Source organism: Papio anubis, chromosome 10, assembly GCF_008728515.1.
Source record: "Papio anubis isolate 15944 chromosome 10, Panubis1.0, whole genome shotgun sequence".
Taxonomy (NCBI): Eukaryota; Metazoa; Chordata; class Mammalia; order Primates; family Cercopithecidae; genus Papio; species Papio anubis.
The window spans coordinates 19,495,649-19,502,443 of record NC_044985.1 but is presented as its reverse complement, the minus strand read 5'-3'; the positions used below and the strand labels follow the sequence as shown (position 1 = coordinate 19,502,443).

Genomic DNA, 6,795 nt, shown 5'->3' with positions numbered 1-6,795 from the left:
CTTGCTGTTATCTGAATTTTTGATTTGGGCCTTTCTAGCGAGTTTCATGTAGAAGCACTTGATATGGAGAGAAGGCTGTTCCATTGCTTCATTCAAGGGACCTGGTCTGCAGTGGCAGTACAGAAGACAGACAAAAGTACACTGAAGACAGTATCTTGGAATTATCCTTGATTTCTGGCTCACCATTAACTCCCACATTGAATAAGTGGCTATGTTCTGTCAATTCCACCTCTTAAGTGTTCCTAGATTATGCCCTCAGTCACTAAATCTCCACTACCATTTCTCTTGTTCAGTCACTGTCATCTCTCCATGAGGCAACTGTGGTAGTCTCCTCCCCGGTCTCGCCACTTCCCTTCTTCCCCACATCAATCTGTTTCAGCAGCCAGAGTGATTTTCTAAAACACTCACCCGAGTATGTCATTTTTCTGAGGAAAATCTTTCACTGTCTGCCTATTGCCCTGAAGACACAGCCCTAACTCCTCAAAGGGGTTTGTCAGGTCTTTCAGGACTCAGGCACTGCTGACTTCTCCACCCACATCTCCTTCCCTTCCGTTTCTTATCCTGAGCTCTAGACATACCTAACTCCTTCCAGAGCTTTGAATATTACTTGCCCTCTTATACACACTGTACTTTATTCACATTGTATGCTCTGCTTGGAACAATCTTTCTCCCAGTGTGCCTGGCTGAGTCTGATTCTTCAGGTCTCAGCTTAGACATCACTTTCTCCAAGAAGTCTTCGCAGACTCTCCAAGATATCTTAAAAAATTTCCTCAAAGTGCCCCCATCAACCTCCTGTATTCACTTCTCTTGTTACATTTATCACCCCATGTTGCAATTACCTGGTTTTTTTTTTGTTTTTTTTTTTTTTTTTTTTTGTTTTTTTTTTTTTTTAAGTGTCTTTGTTCTTCAGTAGACTGCAAATACCTTAAAGGCTGGCTACTGGTCTTGTTCATTGGTGCAGTCTCAGCACCAAGGACAGTTCTTAACTCGCAACTGGGCAATCTGTCCCCTTACCATACTGAATAGAGTTTACTCTCTTTCTAGAAACACTTGCAGAAATACTTGCAACATTCAAGAATAAGTAAGCCTGAATCATCTTTGTTTTTGTATTTTTTTAGAGACAGGATCTTGCTATGTTGCCCAGGCTAGAGTGCAGTGGCTATTCACAGTAGGATTATGGTGCATGATGGCCTTGAACTCCCGGGCTCAAGTGATCCTCCTGCCTCAATCTCCCAGTAGCTGGGATTATAGGTGCACACCACCATGCCTGCTCCCTTTGATTTTGTATTCTCGATGTTAGACAGTTATAAAACTTCAATGTTTTGTGTGGGTTTAACATACAATACTCATGGATCTCTAGTCCCTCCAAAAAAGAGTATCCAAAAATCATGCATGTCATGAGATTTTTGTTTCCCAAATTAAGAAGGGCAAATAGCAGTCACCCACTTCCCAATGAATCAGAGCCATGCCTAAGTCAGTTTTCCACCCAGCTCTGAAGACACTGTTGGTACTTAAAAATATTTAACTAAGACTGTGTTGTTTTGCAGGTTGTTGGATTTCTTCTGGAAAGGGGAGTAGATATCACCCTTTGCAATTACAGCAATCGAACCGCAATTCACGTAGCTAATTGCAATATCCAAAGACAACTCTTGGCAGTTAATAGAATCCAGGCTCCCCAAATGCAACTTCTACAAAGTTCATGGCAAGGTGATCTTGAGCAAGTTCAACATTTACTGGTTAGTTGATATTTGTTTCCATCTTTGGGTGGGTGAGTGGATGGTGAAAAGGGCACAGACTACATATGACTCCTTTTAAAGAAAAATGAGTTCTTTTCCAATGTAATCCTAGGAAGTTTCAGACAGAATATATAAAAAAGAAAAGGGATCAAACAGGACACTGGGGTGGAAAACAAGATAATAAAGGAACACAGGAGCAGTCGATTTCCACCTTCCTCGGGCTGGATGCTAGAAGTCACGCAACACCCCTGGGAAATGATTTGCTCCCAGGAAGCCTCCAGAGGACCACTATCAACTTGCTCAGAGGAGTTCCCTTGGCATCACTGCCATTTGTACAATTGCTGCTTAGATCCCTTTGGACCAGTTGCTGTTATTATCTTTATCCTGAAAAGGGAATCAGAGAGCCTATGCCTTGCATAATATTTAGTTGTTATGAAAGGAGTTCAGAGGATACATTTTTAAAGGGCTGTCTTCTCAGGGTATTGATCCTCTTGTTTAGATTTTCTACTTACAGATACTTTTTCAGAAAGCAATTTGCAAAATCATATGCATAACCAAGGACATTAATTATCGGTGACTGGCAATTGCCTACTCTTGGCATTTACCTTCAAAGAGACTGTCAGACCATGTGATCTTCCAACTGAAAGAAAATCAATTGCTGCTAAGAAACAGTTTCTTCTAAGCCCTTATGATAAAGACACAAACAGATAAAGAAAAAAGTGAAAGATATTCCAGTCAGGTACAGTTCAAGGAGAGATACAACAAAACCAAACAATACTTCAAATTCTTTGGTTGGACTAAATGATAGTCTAAAATTGCCAAACATCACGAACTGAGGCTTAGAAAATTTTTTTGAAAGACAATGTATTTTACTTAATGGTGTTTTCAGTAGTTGTCATTGTAATGTAATGTCTTTTTTTTTTTTTTTTTGACAGAGTCTCACTCTGTCACCCGGGCTGGAGTGCAGTGGTGCCATCTCGGCCTCCCGGGTTCATGCCATTCTCCCGCCTCAGCCTCTGGAGTAGCTGGGACAACAGGCACCTGCCACCACGCCCGGCTAATTTTATTTTTGTATTTTTAGTAGAGACGGGGTCTCGATCTCCTGACCTCGTGATCCGCCCACCTCGGCTTCCCAAAGTACTGGGATTACAAACGTGAGCCACCGCACCTGGCCCAATGTCTGTTTTTATAACCACATTTTTAACCCCTAAACATTAGGAACCAAGTTTTAAGAAAATGGTACCTGTAACTGGATCTATACTTTGATCAACAGATGCTGAATTGATATGCTATTACGAGACTATTCTCAGTTCAAAATTTTCATGTTGGTTCTAACTAATAATAAACATTGATATCGGAGGTGGTTTCTTCTTAGAGACTAAAAAAAAAGTTAACTAATTAATTCCCACAGTACCTTGCTGAAGTAATACCATTCTCTCTAGTTTGTCCCTAGAGAAGCTGAGGTAGAGACACTGAGTATATTGACACGGCATAAAGTGAAATAGAGATGAAATCAGTGCATTTCTTTGGTCTATAAAATGAACAATTTAGGTGTGTTGGCCTGCGGTAGCTTTTCAGTTTTGAATTATCCCAATTAAGTTTTACTTTCATTAAGGCATCAAATTACATCCATATACCTCCCCCCATTTGACTATATAAATACAGGTAAGTTAGCTGTTTTTTTAAATTTTTTTAATTTTTTATTTTTTGAGACAGAGTCTCACTATGTTGCCAAGACTGGAGTGCAGTGACGTGATCACAGCTCACTGCAGCCTCGACCTTCCCGGGCTCAGGTGATCCTCCCACCTCAGCCTCCTGAGTCACCAGGACTACAGGTGCATGCTACCAGGCCTGGTTAATTTTTTGTATTTTTAGTAGAGATGGGGTTTTGCCATGTTGCCCAGGCTGGTCTCAAACTCCTGGGCTCAAGCAATCCACATGCCTCAGCCTCCTAAAGTGCTGGGATTACAGGCGTGAGCCACCACGCCCGGCTGAGCTGCTATATTGTTATGAATTATTTATTCATTCAGTGAATGTTTACTGAGCACTTACTGTGTGTCAGACACTCTGCTAAGTGCTTTTTACATTCTAGCCCCAATCAGCAACATAACCCTACAAGGAAGACACTACTATTCCACCTTACAGCTGAGGGCCCTGAAGTTTAGCAAGTAGGGTTGCCAGATTTTGCAAATAAAAATACAGGACACCCAGTTAAATTTAAATTTCAGATAAACAACAAATAATATTTTGCATAAATACATCCCAAAAGAAAATTACACATGATTTAACTGGATACCCTCAACTTATCAGGGTAATTTGATCACCTTTTAACTGGGTGTCCCTGATACAACTTGTCAGGGAAGTTAAATAACCACCTTAAGGAGCTGAGATTGAAACCCAGATCTATCTTTCTGGCTTGTGTTCTTTCACCTCATCAGTTCCCTTTCAGGACAGACACTCAGAAAGAACATATTGAAGTTATAATTAAAAGTTGGCCAAGCAATGAAAATGCAAAGATTAGCATAAAGAGCTATGCAGTAAAAACACAACAGAAATAAAGCTGCATGTTTTTAAAGGCATCCGAAGAGTTCCTGGATATAAATTTCCCAAACCAACATGGCTTGACCCCTCTGATGCTGACTGTGAGAGATGTGGACCTATTTGAGAGTCTTGACATGTTAACAGCGTACAGACCTGTGGAAGTTCTGTCCCAGCTCCTAAGGCATCATGCGTGAGTACGAGCAGTTAGTCAGCCCAGCCGAAGGGTGTCTATTCCATTGTTATTTACAGAAATCACATGTAAACCGAGACACATAGCTTCTTTTTTCCCCTTTCCCTCCCTCTCTTCTCTCTCCTTTCCTTCCTTCCTTCCTTCTTTTCTTTTCTCTTTTCTCTCCCTTCCTTCCTTCCTTCCTTCCTTCCTTCCTTCCTTCCTTCCTTCCTTCCTTCCTTCCTTCCTTCCTTCCTTCCTTTCTTTCTCTCTCTCTCTCTTTCTTTCTTTCTTTCTTTCTTTCTTTCTTTCTTTCTTTCTTTCTTTCTTTCTTTCTTTCTTTCTCTTTCCTTCCTTCCTTCCTTCTTTCCTTCCTTCCTTCCTCTCTCTCTTTCTTTCCTCTTTTTTTTTTTTTTTTTTACAGGCTCTGTTGCCCATGCTGGAGTGCAGTGGCGCAATCATAGCTCACTGTGACCTCAAACTCCTGGGCTCAATGGATCCTCCTGCCTCAGCCTTTTGAGTAGCTAGAACTACAGGCACATACCACTATGCCCGGCTAATTTTTAATTTTTGTGGAGATGAAATCTCACTATATTGCCCACGCTGGTCTCGAACTTCTGCCCTCAAGCTACTCTCCCATCTTGGCCTCCCAAAGTGCAGGGATTCCAGGCTGTTTTCTACTATATATACCAAATGCACGCACTCCATCATAGAAGTGACTTCACAGTGGCAAAGTGATGTGCAGTTTTTAAAATTTGCTAGCTATTATTCTTATGATATCCAGCTCTTTGTTTCATTTCTTGAAATGAGTAGTGTTTTAGTAGTTACTGGGAATGTCAAATAATTCTTGAGTATCCAGCTCTCAACCCCCAAGATGTTACTAATTATTTCAGAAAACACTGTCAATGTCTGAAAAGCAATTTCTAATAGTGTTTTCAAGTTATCTTAACATTACTATATGTCAAATGCTCTTTTGGGCGGGGGAGATAAACAATGAACTTTTTTTTAAAATAAGAAGGTTAATAAGCAATCTCTCACGTTACAATTGCAGTTTCCTAAAGCTGTTACTTAGTTATCTTGTCATCAAATAAGAACAGATGGCCTGAGCTCTTTCTCAGCATTTCATATGAATTTTGTTTTGGAAAAAAAAAAAGGAGGAGGGAGCTTCAAGAACAAAATTATAGTCAAGAACACAAGATATTGTAAAAGGATCAGTTAGTATAATGGAATGAAAAGGGAATTTTGAAGCTACTTCAGACTAGTGCTGAGAAATAGTTTGGCCGATTGATGAAAGTGGAGATTCCTGGACATCATCTCAGAGATGTTCAGTAGGTCTGAATTGGGGTCCAGAATACCGGAAATCAAGGTATGCCACTTGGAGACACCCTAATCTAGGCAGATGAGGAGAGGTCCCAATGAGTTTACCTTTACTTGTTTTTATGCATCCTTAAATAATTATAAAAATTTTTGTCCAAAGTTGGGAATTCTCTGCAAATATGTTAAGTGGCTTGCTTAAAGTCACATATCAAGGTAGTGGCAACCCCAATTTTCAGTCCTATGCTATTTCTTTTGAATTACAATCTTTGATGAAGAAAAGTCCATAAGAGAATATTACTGTGGCTCATGACACATTACCCTGTCCCACAGCAACGAAGAGATTCAAATTCAAAGATTTTAGAATAGAGACCATGATCAACTTGCTCCTTGTCCTAGAATAGGACAAGTAAAGCAAGTTTCATCATTGTTCCCCTCACTATAATCTATTAATAGAATTCTCATCATTTGACTTTGGATTTCTCTGAGCCGATATCTAATGCAAGTGTTCAGTACAACATAGAGAGGAGAAGAAGAGACTTGTGCTGTTGTAAATGGTCCTAAGATCAGCCAGTTGGGCTTACCAACCACAAGGCCAAGTAAAGAGGAATGAAAAGGTCATGTAGAGAGGCACGCTGTGGTTTTTATGACAAGATTGCTCCACTCAACCAAGAGACCATGAAATAAAAGTATCAGCTTAATTTTAAAGAGAAGATTCTATGCCATTCCACCATTTTGAATCATAAAAGAGGTATCTGTTAGCATTAGAAAAAAGAAATATCAAGAAAGTCAGCAGTTAGCTTAATTATTGAAAAGAAAAAAAATCAAGTGAGCTATTTGGAATGATAAGACAATCGTTTATCAAAATGTTTTTATCCTTATGACTCATTGAAAAAAATTTAAAAGTGTGAAAAAAAAACCAACAAAAGATGTTTTTATCTTTACTTGATTTTATGCACCCTCAAAGAATTATAAAAATTTTGTCCAAAGCTGGGAATTCTCTGCAAATCTTAGAATGTTTTTAGAATAGTGATG

The 6,795-nt window shown here is 39.5% G+C and overlaps 1 protein-coding gene across 1 annotated transcript in view; it reads left to right on the top strand.

Annotated features, from left to right (window-relative positions):
* Window positions 1-893: 893 nt before the first annotated feature.
* MAP3K19 (mitogen-activated protein kinase kinase kinase 19) overlaps window positions 894-6,795 on the top strand; it is a 65,794-nt gene continuing 59,892 nt past the window's right edge. Inside the window, exons 1-2 of the mRNA XM_021923533.2 lie at window positions 894-1,736; window positions 4,313-4,467. The gene's annotated coding sequence lies outside the window, so the exon portion shown is untranslated. The remainder of the gene's footprint in view (window positions 1,737-4,312; window positions 4,468-6,795) is intronic.